This window comes from Corythoichthys intestinalis, chromosome 15 (genome assembly GCF_030265065.1).
Source record: "Corythoichthys intestinalis isolate RoL2023-P3 chromosome 15, ASM3026506v1, whole genome shotgun sequence".
In the NCBI taxonomy this organism is placed as follows: domain Eukaryota; kingdom Metazoa; phylum Chordata; class Actinopteri; order Syngnathiformes; family Syngnathidae; genus Corythoichthys; species Corythoichthys intestinalis.
Genome location: NC_080409.1, coordinates 16,610,116 through 16,626,423, shown reverse-complemented (window position 1 = coordinate 16,626,423; position 16,308 = coordinate 16,610,116). Strand labels below are relative to the sequence as shown.

Sequence of the window (16,308 nt, the reverse complement as noted above, 5' to 3'; positions counted from 1 at the left end):
AAAAGTAATTTGTGTGTGATTTTTGGATAGATGACTGATGACTTTGTCATAGCAGAGCTGCCAACTGTTGTGGAATGAACAGTATAAGCTTGCAACGTTAGCCGAAAGTTAACTCGTGGCAATCCCCGATCATAGTTGTTCTTGCGTTCGCTAGGTTAAGCGTGTTTAAATTGTGCGTCATCTACGATCTTGTCCGAAAGGGTTAATCCACTGTCAATCGGGAAAGTGGTGTGGATGTGCACATAAGCGGGTCGGCGTCGCGTAATTCACGGTCACGTTGCAGTAAGAGACACACATCGCCGGTGAGTTTATTTATTTTTTATTTATCTGTATTTGTATTATGTATTTCCACCTTCATGCTTCAAGCATTGCATTGCATTTGTACAGTTCGCCGTTTCTTTCACGGTGATCGCTTTGAAGCCTTCTAGTTTGTGCTTCGCCGCTTCGCGAGAGCCGCTGACAGGTGACAAATGTTGCTTTTAATGTCTGGCAGCGAATCAGCGAGCGCCCAGGCCACGCAGTGAATCATGGGAAATGTAGTCTCAGGACAACACTGAAGTGGTGCTTTGTAATCTGTTCGCTTGTGTGAAAAAAACTACATTTCCTCACGCCATTAGACGCCACTTTGTTTTCTTATTGTTGCCACAATAAAGTGGAGAAAGCAATCGGCGACTGATATAGTGGATTTTATTTTGTTGTAATACGGGAGTTCACCAGTCGAGTGTACGCATGTCATTTAGATGTGTTATTGTTTGTGCCTTACTCCTTCACTAAAATAGAGAAAAGTTGTTCAGAGTCCCTTGGCAAGACGTTGATTAAAGTTGCAAAAGCCAGTAAAGGTGTCGTGTGGGTCACTCGGTCAAGATATAACAATGACTCATCTCCTTCTTTCCCCCCAACGTTTTTATATTATTATTTTATATGCACGAGAGCTGCCGGATCTGCCTAAATGAACATGAAGTCTGATTATTATTTAGTTGGACAATGTTTAATTACTTTACTTGTGACCCTATTTGGCATGTGAAGAAATTACTTCACATTACTGCTTTAAGATTGATTGAAATTGCAATATTGTTATCCAGACCACAAAAACATTATTTCTAACATACAGTATGCTCTACTGGGTGGGGGCGGGGGTCCACATGGAAAAAATATAAAGAAACCTGGTTTTCTAAAGTGTCAAATATAATTCAGGTAAAGTCATAACGGCTCTGCCTAGCACCATGGGGCTGACGTGAATATATTCAATAAATGGTTCAAAATTGAGCGCCTATTTTCTTTTATGTCACACTTCACTCTAGCAATGACATGTCTGAAACTGGCTAATACCTTAAATTTTGGGCCAAAGTACAAAGTAAAAAACATGTTTTTTGTTTGTTGCATAGAAAGAACACTTGCTTACTAGGTATTTTTAATGAATTTATATTGTCTTCCCCCAAAATCGATAATATATGTTAAGTTAGAATAGAACACTGCAATCCAATAGAGAAGTTAAGGAAAGCTTGGCTTTATGGAGACATGACTGTGCATTGACCAGCTAGCTATGGATGACATTCGAGAGAGAGAAGAGCGGATTATGCCATGAGCCACTGTGTCAAGGCTTCATCCCTCCTGATGAGAAACCAGTTCAGTGTGAAACGGTGCAGCCAATTCTCAGACAGGGACCACTTTTTGAGCTCTCCACTCATGGCCTGGGTGATGTATGGCCTCTACTGCCAAGAAAAGAAAGGAAAAAGGTCTAAGAGGATCAATATGTACGCACAGTGGTATCTGCTTCGCATGCTAAAAACCCTATCCAGCACCAGCCCATGTTCACTGTCTCCTGCATCACTGCTGGCAAGCCTGTGGGAGCCAGTGGGCGGGAAGCTGAGTCTAAAGACTTTAGCATGCCTACGTGACAATGAAGGTGCATCCATGCAGTGTGTCAGCAGGTTTCCAGAGGGGCTCGCATGTCAGCAAACTCAAGGTCGATGTAGATCACACTACACACATTTATGCTAGCACAACTCTGTCAGATGGGGTGAATATACTAATTAGGGATGCAACTAACAATTTTTTATCATCAATTAACCGAATGATTAATTAAATGATTAATCAGATATCACTTTTTCCAATTACCTTCACAATTTAACGAAGTTGTTTTATGCTTGTAGTAACAGTGTAAACAAAATGGATGACTATTTCCTTTAAAAATAATATTTTATTACAGCTTCCTGACTTAACTAGGTTTACAACTGTACTGTTTTAAGTACATAAAACCTGTTAAATTGTTTAATAATGGTTCTGAATACAAAACACGAAAATAATTTCTCAGACAAAAGTCCTCTTCATTCAAATAAAAAAAATGTTGCTGATTGACATCTTTTTTCTTGTGGGCAAAGCGCTGATTGAAATAATGTCAATGACTCATTTATTTTCTTTAAACAAACTAAACAATAAACTCGAACAAGGAGGAAGCAGACTGTAATGAATCAGTTTTCTTTATCAAACAGTTGTTCATAAATACAATCCAAATTCAATTTCAGAACACACTCTCTTGTATGACAATTTACAGTTTGAATGGGAGTTTGAGTTGAAAGGAGACTCTTAGTTTTTATATGAATGGGTTTGTGTGTGTGGTTTCTTTATAAAAAGGAATGAGAATAATTTACTGGGGTTCATTAGTATTTGCACCTACATTTGAGCTCATTATTGTTACCTGTGCACCCCACAGTTAGTCATAATCCAACTGCTACCATGGGCGAGACCAGAGAGCATTGGAAAGACACCAGGGAAAAAAATTATTGAGCTCCACAAAGGGCTATGGGACAAATGGAAAGCAGCTTGGTGAGAAAAAACCAACAGTTGCAGTAATTGCTAGAAAATGGAAAAGGCTAAACATGACTGATAATCTAACTCGGACTGGAGCTCCATGTAAAATCTCTCATCGTGGGGCATCACTAATGATGAGTAAAGTGAGGGCTCAGTCTAGAAATACACAGCTGGTGAATGACCTGAAGAGAGCTGGATGCACAGTTACAAAGGCTACTGTCAGTAGAACACTACGGTGCAATGGTTTAAAATCATGCATTGTTCAGACGGTTTCCCTGTTGAAGCCAATACGTGTGAGGGCCCGTCTGAAGTTTGCCAGGGACCATCTGAATGATGCAGAGGGGTCATGGGGGAAAGTCATGTGGTCAGATGAGACCAAAGTAGAACTTTTTGGTGCAAACTTTACTCGTCGTGCGTGGAGGAAAAAGAAGGATGAGTGCAATCCCAAGAACCCCATCCCCACTGTGATGTATGGGGGTGGGAAACTCAAGCTTTGGGGCTGCTTTTGTCAAAGGGGACAGAACGGCTGGGTAACACTTTATAATAACTATCCGTTGTACTAGTTAATAGATCATTAGTAAACTGTTGATAAATTATTTATTGTTGATTTGTGAAGTATTTGTTAACAGTTTGTTAAGCATTTAAAGGGTGTTCCAATATGGTTGACCCCATTCTAAATGCCAATGCTAGTTGATGGATCTTAATAAAACTATATGTTAGGTTTCGGGCTGAGCGGGAGACCCAAACGCAGAGAAGGAAGGCAGGGTGGCAGTGATATCAATTGTTTATTGCTGTATGTGGAGCAGTGTTGTTAATAACGGCGTTACAATATAACGGCGTTACTAATGGCGTTATTTTTTTCAGTAGTGGGTAATCTAATTAATTACTTTTCTCATCTTGGCAACTGAGGATGGAAAGGCATGCGTTACTATGCGTTATTATATTGGTCAAAAAGTCTGAGGGAGACGGACTCACCGAGACGACAGAGTAGGGCAGGAGTGGGGAGGAGGCAAGAAAGTTTTGACGCCGAGCAAATGCAATGCTAGGTAGCTCCAATAATACCTGTTGTAGCCGATAGCCTACAAACTACGCCCGCATGTTATGGTAGATATGGTAGACATGGTAGATATCACATATACTGTATATAGATATAACTAGATGCAAAATGACAGACACGGCACTAGATGCGTTAGTAAACAGCCGCCATCTTAAAGCAGTAGACCTCTGTTGTAGAGAACCTTCCTAGCGAACCTAAGTAACTTTTTATCTGAAATACTTCTAAATCAGCAAAATCTTGACTTGAATCTATCTTTAAATGATGAAACAGTTTTAAAACTTTCATATGTCGAAAGTAGAGAGAAGGGAACTAATGCAATAATGGGAGCAATTTTAACAACTTTTACCAGTTGATTCAGGGTAAATGGTAAATTAGGGTAAATAATTGGGCTTGGGCCAATTGTACCAAAAACCTTCACAAAAAAACTTCACATAGTGTGGCCAATTTTTTTTTTTTTTTTTGAGGAAAATAAAAAGTAATTATCACCAATTACTTTGCCAAGTAACTAATTATTACTCATACTTACTATTACTTTTTTTCAGTAAGATTAACAACACTGATGTGGAGGCAGTCTTTGTCCAGATAGTCAGGCGGGCAGTTGGTTTGTAAGCAGGTGAGCTGTGAAGTCAGGTGAGCAATGCAGGATCTGTAAACAAAAGTAAAATGAGCTGAAGCAAGGCAATACAGATTACTAGAATTATCAAGGGCTCGTGTCACAAACTCTTCGAGAGGAGATGTTGATCTGGCGATGAGGTGAGGCCAGGGACTGGCTTAAGTAGGCTGTTGATGACGATTGACTGCACCTGGTCCCAGGCTCACCCATCTGTCCAATCCTGCAATCAAGACACACACACACAAGGGGGAGGAGCAGGGCTCAAAGAGCAGGGGCCCTAACACTATATACACTTTATGTTGAAGGTCGTAAGTTTTATTGGTTAAATATACAAAGTACAAATATTTGTTGGTTCTACGGCAGATTTTCATAAATGTGCAACATTAGCGCTGCCTGCAAAATGCCTTATCAAAATGCCTTTTCTTTTGAAGTGAACGGCATTTCTTAACCTGAAAAGATAGAAATGCCAAACGTTAAACACAAAAACTTGAAACGTTTCTACACAAACTGTGTTTCAGGTTAAGAACACCCTGTAAATGCTTAAAGGGGAACTGAAGAGCTTTTCAGATTTCGCTCTTAAGTGTTTTACTCAGTTGAATTGTATTAAATGCGTCATTCGCTCTCTCAAAAAGTCACATAAAAAAAAAAAAATAATAATTGACCGCGTAGTTTTTGAGTTATGGCCATAGCAACACCATAGCAACGAGGGACGCGCCGTCCTGCCGACCCCTACCTCGTGACGTAACTTCCAGGAAGCCTCGCCACCACTCTGAACACGGAAATATAGCACCACGCTATCCTCGCCATATATTGCAAACATTTTCTGGGTTTTACTCGCGGGATTCGTCATGCCATCTCTATGTGTAGCGATATGAATTACTCACAGGAAGACTCGAGACTCTAGGAGTGGTCCAAAAAAAAACTTCTGCAAAGGTTTGGACCGTTTTTGTTAGCATGCATACAGGTCCCCAATCGGCTCATTGTTTTCATCATTTCAGCCACGACAGCTTTGAAAACCTACAACAATGCAACCTTGGTTTTCCAAAGACGTAAGTAGAACATTAATGGCTTTTTATTTTTTATAAACGAGGGGGACTCCTACTGCCAGTTTGTTGAAGTGCGACATTTTTTTTTTTTTTTTTGCTGTTGGCCTGTCATAAGTAGATAGGTTGGCTGACATGTCGTCTACTCATGTGATTTTATCCCTATATCAATAGGTGTTATGTAAATTCAAATGTCCCCAGCACCAAATAGGTCCTTGGCTCGTTTTTTATATTTCAACATCAAGGTCTGCCTATTTGAAGAGGGAACAATAGCATCAAATAGATGCTGCTATGACTGGGGCATTATTATTTGATCACCAAGAAATTATTATTAAATTAAAATTGGGATTCATCCAATATTTTCATGCTGCTGTGATTTTTTTTTTCCTCCAGGAAGCCAAACATAAAAAATTAAGTGGCGGAAACCCTCAACACGATGAAAAAAGCGTTGCAAGTCAGTTGCCACCCAGTTTCCCAAAATCAAGAGAGAGTGGGTCGAGTCATATGATGACCGAAGTGATGCGGTGTCCAGCGATGACGACTGAAGAGATCCTATGAGGCCTGCCAGATGCTGAATTTCTTCCGTCTGCGACATCAGATGACGATGATTTAGGAGAAATAAATGTAGCAAATTTTGATGATATGAAATCATAAACTAGTCATATATACAGTACACATTTTTTAAAAGAAAAATCAAGTTACCTTCATATTTTAATGATAATGCATTATCTTTGTATAGAGAACACTTCATGCTACAGAAAAGCGTAAATACATATTTCCCACTGCCATTATCATTTTTCAATGTTGCGCTAGTCCGTTGCTATCCTAACTTTGTGTTGCTTACTAAAATTATGCTCTTTGATGTGTGCCGTTGTGTGCTTGGTATAACATGTTGTGTCACAATCTGACAACGAAAGCTAATGCTGATTCAACATAAACCTGGTATCATTTATTATTGCGGCCAAGTTTATATTCATAAAATTACACCAAAATCCGGAAAGGTCTTCAGTTCCCCTTCAAACAAACTGTTGACAAATTCTTCACAAATCAACAATAAATCATTTATCAACAGTTTACTAATGATCTATTAACTAGTAAAACGGATAGTTATTATAAAGTGTTACCAACGGCTGCACTGTAAACAGCAGAGGATGAATAGTGAAATGTATCATCAGATTTTGAGCCACAAACTCCCTCCCTCAGTCAGAGTCTTGAAGATGCGTCTTGGCTGGATCTTCCAACATGGCAATGATCTGAAGCACACAGCCAAGCTGACCAAGGAGTGGCTGCATAAAAAGCATATCAATGTTCTGGAGTGGCCCAGACAGTCTCCAGACCTCAATCCAATAGAAAATCTTTGGATGGAGCTGAAACTTAGTATTTCTCAACAACAGCCCCGAAACCTGACAGATCTAGAGAAGATTTGTGTGGAGGAATGGGCCAAAATTCCTGTTTCCAAATGTGAAAATCTGGTGAAGATATATAGAAAGCTTCTGACCTTCGTAATTGCAAACAAAGGCTTCTGCACTAAATATTAGCACTGCTTTTCTCAGCCGTACAAATACTCATGCACCCCAGTAAATGACAAATAAATTATTGAAAAATCATACAATGTGAGTTCCAATTTTTTTTTTTTTTTTTTTACATTATGTCTCTATGAGTGGAAATGCATACAGGTATGTGATTGGAATTTCGGGCCTCTACCTATTTTTTAAGTGGGTGAACTTCAAAATCACAAGGGGTGCAAATACTTCTGCTCCTCACTGTATGTTTCTCCAAAACACAATACAAACGAACACATAAGACACTAATTAACATAATCACTAATTATCTTAGCACTCTGTGTTAAGTAGTAACATCCCATCAACAAAGAATACAAACAATACAATTGGCTACATGTAAAAAATGTAGCCAAATGTATTGTTTGTATTCTTTGTTGATGCACACTGGCTCTAACAACACAAAAAGGCAATCTAACGCTAGACACTTTGTGAAGTTATTGATACAGTAACCCAACCTGGGTGTAGCAGACTAGCAGTGAACTCTCTCTCTCTCTCTCTCTCTCTCTCTCAGTCTCTCTCTCTCTCTAATCACTGGCACAGTCTCACATTACACACAAACAAAGACCCAAACGGGACGGCTTATTATTATTTTTGATGGCAGAAATCAATTATCAAATTTGTTGGTAACTAATTTATTAATCGATTTTAATCGATTTGATTGATTAGTTGTTGCAGCTTTAATACTAATATCCAAACCCTTAAAAAAATACTGGTCAACACCGAAAATAGTGAATGTACGGCTACAAGATTGGAACGAAGAGAGGTCTGAATCTCTCTTATGTTTGAGCGCAAAACAGCACATTTTAATTTTTCTGCAGGTATGTGTTTTATACCTGTTTGGGAGTTTTGCTGACAGCTCTGCATTAAGGTAGGTGTTTTAGCGTAGCATAGGTGTGTCCTAAAAGATACGCAAGGAGGATTGACAATCTGGCGGCAGAAAGTTGGTCTAAAGCAATGGTTTTCAAAGTGAGGTAAAAGTACCCCTAGTGGTTCGTGGCCTTTCTCTAGTGGTACATGAAAGACTGACTAAATTAAAATGTTCGACACTGACCACTCTAAACATGCTCAATTTGTATAGCTATCGCATAATTGTTGGTCCATTTTTATTCCATAACTAGTAACATATACAATATCTGTCCTCTGAAATCATTAGCATATACTGCTTTATAAGGAGAAATTATTGAGGTCCGTGGAAGACATTTATGTGGCATAAAAGTAGTGTTACATTAGCATCATCCTTTGGAAAGTTAGTAGATTCGTAGTGCAATATTAAGGTCGGCAGTTTGCGATGAATGCACAACCACTTTTGGGAAAATAAACTTCAAATTTTCACAAATGGCCAAGGTAAATTGACAGCATTCTATTAACTCCTTAATTGTATTTTTTTCAATATGAGTTTTGAGGTGTCGGGGATTATTATGCCTAGCAACAAATTAGAATAGACATAACGTGTGATTCAGTTTTTTCTAAATTAATGAATGAATCCGAAAGGGATGGCGTTGCAGAAAGGTGGAGGTACTATAGATGAGATATACACTGAGCAAACAACAAGCTGTGAGCCGCTAAGAGCTAAGGGAGGAATTACGCTCCAATTGCTCGATCTTACTGTGGCCCTAATGCTGCCGGGGCCTCTCGCTGCTTGGTCGCCCCTTTGTGTGTTTCACTCCATTTGGAGAGCCTCATTTTCCTCTTGATCTCACACACTAAGAATCTTGTTATTCAAGAGTGCAGGAAAGACAGTCAGAGGAATGGGCTGAATTAGAACACATCTGCTGGAACATAGCAGGTCAATGTTTTGTATCTCTGGCCCTGTCAGTTAGATCCGCTAGCTTGTACTTCAAGATGCATTTAAACTCTGGGATGTGGACAAGTAGACACATTGTGGAAAGGGTGGGGTCAAAAAGAAGCCTTTATTATTCATCTTTGGTGTTAAAACAACACTGTCTACAACACTGTGAAATGTCCAAAGATTTGTATTCACAGACAGACAGACAAATAGATAAGAACATACTGTAAATGCATACTGTCTACATGTGTGTTAGAGTGACCAAACGTCCTTTCTTGCCCAGACATGTCCACTTTTTACATCCTGTCTGGGGCATCTGCCGGGGTTTTATAAATTACAAGTAGTTAAGAACGAGTTCCGTTCCGACGCTGGCGACGTAATCCAAATTTACGCGTCAGTCGGAATTAACCATTTAATTACCCCTAAATACCCTCTACAGTAAATCTCAAAATAACTATCCAAACGCACGTATTATAAGTCATTGCACTGTCCTCGCCAAGATGTTGGAGCTAAGTCCTAGCTACCTAGCAAGCTAAGCTCCGAAATGACAATATCATGCAGACACCCGTGTGGTTTGCTGACTTTATTCCGCTGCTCATGACATCAATAATCGCAGAAAGAAACTAAAATAAAAATGAAATCAAATATTTGTTGGCTTCAATAACAGCAATTCAAATTTGCGTTTATAACTGGCTGCTGAAACAGCAATAACGATGAACACAAACAATTAGCATGCATCAGTTAGCGTCCACACATCATTAAAAACAATCACATGAACTCGCCCCAAGTATTCGACCACAGTTGAAAACGCACAATAAACAGCACAAAAGGTGTTATACAGGTATACAGGTGTTGCCCCTGTGGATGCTTCACAAGCAATAAATGTTTGAGCAGGCTTACAGCTCTTCCCCCCTCTCACTTCTTCATGGGAGCAAATGGCTCTTCCTCGTGTGTGCGTGTGCGCTCTTCTTCGTGTGCGCAAATACGTTCTTTATGTGTACATTATCTCTTACTACCTACTCTGCGCTTCCTGATCCAAAATAAAAGCATGCACCACAAAACAAAAGTCAACATTGTTTAAAAAAAAAAAAAAAACTGGAGACTCCAGTGTCGTAAAGTCGAAATCACACAAGTTGAGTACGTCGTAACCCAATCCCAGAGAGCTGGCTTAGTGGTTGGTGCTGCTGTGCTCAGTAACAGAGACAACGGATGTCAGAACAGTGTTCCATCGTCCCCCAAAGTGCTAAAACAAACAAAACAAAACAAAACAAAAAAAACTAAACACTAGTGATGTTTTTTTGTTCGTTAAATTAGTATTATTGTGAGGCTAGTTTGATTTACATTATTTCAATGGAAAGTGAAAAGAGCTTTTTGTTAAAGCTAGATTTTCTACAGAAAAGGTATTATTTAGAACATTATTTCAGATTACCGTAATTTTCGCACTAGGAGGCACACTTGAATATAAGCCGCCACCCACCAAATTTGACACGAAAACGGCATTTGTTCATAGATGAGCCGTACTGGACTATAAGCCGCAGCTGTCCTCACTGTATTATGGGATATTTATGCCAAAAGATATTAACCGGTAACACTTTATTTGACAGCGGCATCATAGGACTGTCATAAAACCAAATGAACAAGCATGAAACTTTGAATTAATTGGCTACAAAGCTTCATTTGGCCAACACTATTCTCTTGGGGAGACAGTCAACCTCTGCTGCCACCTGCTGTCAACACTTTTGTCGTCCTCTATGCCTCCTAGCATGCATTGCAGCCCTGCACTTGTAAATAATGGCTCAAAATGTTTTGTGCTTATTATTTCTTCAGTTACTGCTCTAGTTGTTTCATTAATTGCTAGTTATGTAATTTGATAAGACTTTGACAGTGATGCCATAAGACTGTCATAAGACCATCATAATTATGACATGACGCTGCCATGAGCATTAATAAAAGCTTATGATAGATGTCATTTTGTGTCATCCAGCAAATTATCTTCCTTTTGAATGGATGTAAAAGAGCCAAGTTGGACATACATGGAGTTAGTGACATAATTTGCCGGATGACACTTAATGACATCTGTTGCAAGCATTCATTAATACCCATGATAATGTCATGTCATAATTATGACGGTCTTATGGCAGTCTTATGTCACCGCTGTCAAATAAAGTGCTACCTATTAACCCAATAAATCAACAAAAAAGCTGTACTGGACTATAAGCCACAGGATTCAAAATGAGGGGGGAAAAAGTAGCTGCTTATTGTCCAGAAATTACGGTATGTATTTGTACAGTAAGAATTGAAAAGACAGCTACTATTTTGTTCAAGGATGATTCACTAATACAGAAGAGGCTTTTTTTTTTTTTAATCATCATTTCACTCCTGGTTTTTTTTTTTACGTGATTATTGTTCTATTATTTTAGGAATAATAAAGCCTATTGAGTAACCTCTGAGAATTTGAATTTGTGTCTTTGGTTATAAAAGCTATTATCTTGTTATAAAACTAGATTTTCTATCCAGGCGGCACGGTGGCTGAGTGGTTAGCACGTCTGCCTCACAGTTCTGAGATCAAGGGTTCAATCCCGGGCTTCGGCCTTCCTGTGTGGAGTTTGCATGTTCTCCCCGTGCCTGCGTGGGTTTCCTCCGGGGACTCCGGTTTCCTCCCACATCCCAAAAACATGCATGGTAGGCTGATTGAACACTCTAAATTGTCCGTAGGTATGAGTGTGTGCGTGAATGGTTGTATGTCTCCTTGTGCCCTGTGATTGGCTGGCAACCAGTTCAGGGTGTCCCCTGCCTACTGCCCATAGTTCGCTGGGATAGGCTCCAGCACCTCCGCGACCCTCGTGAGGAAGAAGCGGCATGGAAAATGAATGAATGAATGAATTTTCTATCCAGATGGAGGAAGCACACTTTAAATAAAGGCAAGGCCGGCCCAGCCTATACGCAGACTATGCAGCTGCTTAGGGCCACCACTAGGGGGCCCCCAACCTAAACGCACCTTAAACGAAGTGTGGAAAGGTAAAAAAATAGTTGACAAAATACCCTGGAGAAAATGATCTGTCTCATTGCATTTATATCACACATTATTATCACGTAGTATGCCATGTATCAGCCTACGGTGAATCTACTTAATTAGTTGAGCATTCCCCACAGTACACATTTTTGTTGACGAATATTTTCCTGGGCTGAATTTTGTTCCACGTAATCATATGTTGTACTTTGGATGATTCAAACGAGCTATTGAGAAGTATCTCAGTATGGAATTGGAGGTGGAGTGCCGTCATCTTCACAAGATGATGATTTCCCCAAATGTACAATTCAAGGTAATGCTTGGCAATGTCGTGTACATAGTTAAGAGATCAAGAATCAAGAAAGATGCACATAAGGTTACAATTTTAATACATTTTTACAAAAATATGGGCCCCTTGGTATTATTTTGCTTAGGGCCCCAAAATGGCCTGGGCCGGCCCTGAATAAGGGATAAGGCATCTTTGAGTAAAATTCGAGTATAATTTAAGTATCCCGAGGCCCGCCGAGTGTCCTCTTTTTTGGAAATCAAAATATGGTCACCCTAATGTGTGTGCATGCATTTAGTTGCGGTGCTTGTCTGCCCAGAGCACACCAAGCCAATTATCCCTCTTAATTATCTATTGATGAGATGGAATTGATGTTTTTGGAAAGCTGATTGGATAATCAGGAATGTTGGCTACATTTATTCTCCTTGGATGAGCTTGTTCGTCAGTCCAATCTGGCCTCATTATTTAGGTGTTATGTTGTCAACTGCGTAGTACCGTTACAATAGTTGTCACTTTTGTGCATTTGGTTTTTTTAAAAATCTAAATGTTCCTAAACAAGTGGCCAAAATGTGACTAGCAAATGTTTTTGTTAGGAACATGGATAGCCTTTTCTCTTTTTTTTTTCCTTCATTCAGCCCCACATCTCAAACTGGCAAATACTATTGAACAAAGAACATTGCGCTTGAAAACAAAGAACCTGTCCGCATTCATTTCTGCCCCTTTTCGCTTCTTGAATTAACAGCCCATTTTCTTAACTCTCTTGGAGAGCATCCTGGCATAAAACCAGGAAGGCAGAAAGCGTAAGAGAGCCCGAATAAGGAGTGACACTGATTGTGCCTCCACTAATTAAACCCTACCTGACCCTAGTGTTAGGACATCATTAGTTCTCCCTAGTAATCATCACACAGCAGCAATTACATTCTGTTTGGCCCTTTTTCAGAGTTCCCTGAACAATTAAAGACAAATTGGGGGGGGGGGGACTAAATAAAGCTAAAACCTTATGATATATGATAACATTTTATAACAAATTAGAGTAGCCTTAAAAGTAGCACCATTGGAAGTTCACAAAAAACAGCTCGAAAAATGTGGTTCAAAGTTCAGGAAGTCCTTTACTACCGGTAATTCATGTCAAATGTCAACAAATCAATCATTTTACATATTAACTCATAGTAGCTGAGTGTAAATGGATACCAAACCCATTTATACTAGGAGTACTCACAATTTTTTGCACCAAGATCAAGTAGGCAACATCCATTTTCTACATTTTTTTGGAGGAGGTGGTTTAGAAATCTCAGCAGCAACGTACAGTATGTTGCGAGCTACTAGCTTGGTAGCTGTGCTTCACTTAGAGCCGTTGTTTGAGCATGCACAGTAACATAAGTAGATAAAAATAAATAAAATTCAGGTGTCATTTGACTGGCTGCCCTGTGTATGAATCAAATGATGGAATCAATGTTTTTTTTTTTTTTGGTTTGTTTGTTATTCACTACAATTTAGCTACTGTGGTACCTCGACGTATGAATGCATCGACATACGATTCTTTCATCACACAATGTAAAATTTGACTCTTCTGTCTTGACATATGACGACATGCTTGAAATACGACAGCGTCGCAATTGTATTGTTTTACCACAAAACGGCAGAACATCGGATTTATTTGTTAGAGAAATCATCATGGGTCCCAAGAAGGTTAGTGCACGTGGTAGTAGTGGCGAAAAAAGGATGAACGTGATGCTTACTATTGAAATGAAGAAGAATAGAAACCTATAGAAACTCATTGAAAAATATGAGTGAGGTGTGCGTGAACTGGCTAGACAACACGGCTCACCGTCTCCTCCTCTACCTACAAACCCGTTGTCTCCTCCGACCTCCGTCTGCCGGTCTCTATAAGTTAAGGTGACAATAAAAATGTTGTTTTGGTTTTTTTTCCCGATGTATTTATAATTTATTTGTTTTGTTATTTGTAATTGCTACTTATAATCGTACCTGCAGTATTTACTAAGGATTTAGCGTAGGTTTTGGGCTGTGGAACAATTAATCGAATTATAATGCATTCTTATGGGGAGATTCCTCTCGACATACAAACTACTGTAATTCCCCAAATATAACGCGCACCCGTGTATAATGCGCACCTGAAATTTACCTGTAAAATCTAGGGGAAATTCTTGTGCTCGTGTATAAAGCGCACGCTAATTTTAGCACTATGTTCTGTGGTATAATTGCTCACAGTATAATAATTTTCCCAAAGTAAGCAGTCAACATTTTGTTACTGGCAACCCCAAGGGGCCGCTGTCTCATTTGAATATGATCGGCATTGCCAATTTAGCAAGGAAGAAGCAGGCGAGCGAAGGGGGAGAGAGAGAGAGAGAGAGCAGGTGTTGCAGAGAGTTGCGCAGAGAGCGCGACATTAATCGGCTGTGTCCCCCACTGGTTTAATTTTTTTGTTAATAAAGTATCCAGCAAAGCCATCCAAGACGTCTAAGTGTTTTTATACACCTCGCCACCTTTTCTGAAGGAAGCACCGGACGAACCGACGACGAATGAGCCACGTTAATCGCCGGTCCACTCCTGACCATGGTCCGGAATTGAAAGCACCGTAACTTACCAAAACTTCAGATTGGTAACAATTTATACGAAACGGATCGCCGTATACGTTTTCAAGACAACATGGCCGTGTCAATAAGCCGGCATGTTGCGATAACAAGGTAAGAAAAATGTAAATATTAAACGAATAATACAACAAAAGCATTTGCAAGAGTGATGTTGCAAATAACATCACGCAAATAATCGAATCTGATTGGACGGATGATTTCGTTCGCCTCGAGAGGCCATTTAGGAGCTGGGTCCCAGCCTATTCACACAGTGTTTGAAAAATACTGGGAGAACAGTCTGGCCGTGCCAGGCAAGTTTGGCTCAGGTAGCATTGTGCTGGTCCATGCTGACACTGGAACATGAATCATAATGAATCTTTCTGTCTCCATCCCTGTACCTATGTATAACGCGCACCCATGATTTTACAAGTACATTTTGGGAGGAAAAGCGTTTTATTTGGGGAATTAAGGTAGGTCCTGGAACAACTATTGTATAGCGTCATATACAAAGGTCAGCAGCAATATTGCACAATGTGTGGAAATGTAGGTCACCAAGAACAACCCAAAAACTATTCACCTTCTCACCGAAACTAGTAAAACTTTACACTGCTAATATAATGCCCCCTACTCCATCCATCCATCCATTATCTTCGCTTAGTACGGGGTCGGGTCACGGGGGCAGCAGCTTTAGCAGGGAAGCCCAGACTTCCCTCTCCCCAGCCACTTCAGCCAGCTCCTCCGGCGGGATTCCAAGGCGTTCCCAGGCCAGCCGAGCGACATAGTCTCTCCAGCATGTCCTGGGTCGACCCCGGGGCCTCCCGCCGGTGGGACATGCCCGGAACACCTCTCCAGGGAGGCGTGCAGGAGGCATCCGAACCAGATGTCCGAGCCACCTCAACTGGCTCCTCTCAACGCGGAGGACTAACGGCTCGACACCAAGCCCCTCCCGGATGACCGGGCTTCTCACCCTATCTCTAAGGGAGAGCCCAGACACCCTCCGGAGAAAACTCATTTCGGCCGCTTGTATCCGGGATCTTGTTCTTTCGGTCACGACCCACAGCTCGAGACCATAGGTGAGGGTAGGAACGTAGATCGACCGGTAAATCGAGAGCTTCGCCTTTTGGCTCAGCTCCTTCTTCACCACAACGGACCGGCGCCCTACTCCTTTAAATAAAAAAAACGCTGTTTTCTTGTGCAACAATGGAAAACAAACGCATTGGTGCTTGGGACTATAGTAAATATGCTCGCCGCTTTTCACTTCCTGACAGCGTCTACTCTACGTCAAGCTACGAGGCGCCTTCCGTTTTGCCCTTGCCGTGGACAACTCTTCACACTAAGCTGACGCTAGTGTGAAAAGGCCTTTAACCCTTAATGTCCTGAGCCTTTTGGGGGCCTATTTTTTAATTTATATTTTGTATTTTTGGGCCGCCTACAAAGTTCAGCAGCATAATTGCATATCAAAGCATAATTACCATATTTTTCGGACTATGAGTCACAGTTTTTTTCATAGTTTGGCTGGGGGTACGACTTATACTCAGGAGCGACTTAT

General features: G+C 40.4%; 2 long non-coding RNA genes across 2 annotated transcripts; one reads left to right on the top strand and one right to left on the bottom strand.

Annotated features, from left to right (window-relative positions):
- Window positions 1-1,564: 1,564 nt before the first annotated feature.
- On the bottom strand, window positions 1,565-4,712 carry LOC130930766 (uncharacterized). Its single transcript, XR_009067106.1, has 3 exons — window positions 4,590-4,712; window positions 4,395-4,514; window positions 1,565-1,712 (listed from the first exon to the last, which is right to left on the bottom strand). It is a non-coding gene; the product is annotated as an uncharacterized LOC130930766 (long non-coding RNA).
- A 314-nt stretch (window positions 4,713-5,026) lies between these two features.
- On the top strand, window positions 5,027-6,272 carry LOC130931321 (uncharacterized). The gene is made up of 3 exons (XR_009067194.1): window positions 5,027-5,414; window positions 5,480-5,530; window positions 5,918-6,272. It is a non-coding gene; the product is annotated as an uncharacterized LOC130931321 (long non-coding RNA).
- The last annotated feature ends 10,036 nt before the right edge of the window (window positions 6,273-16,308 follow it).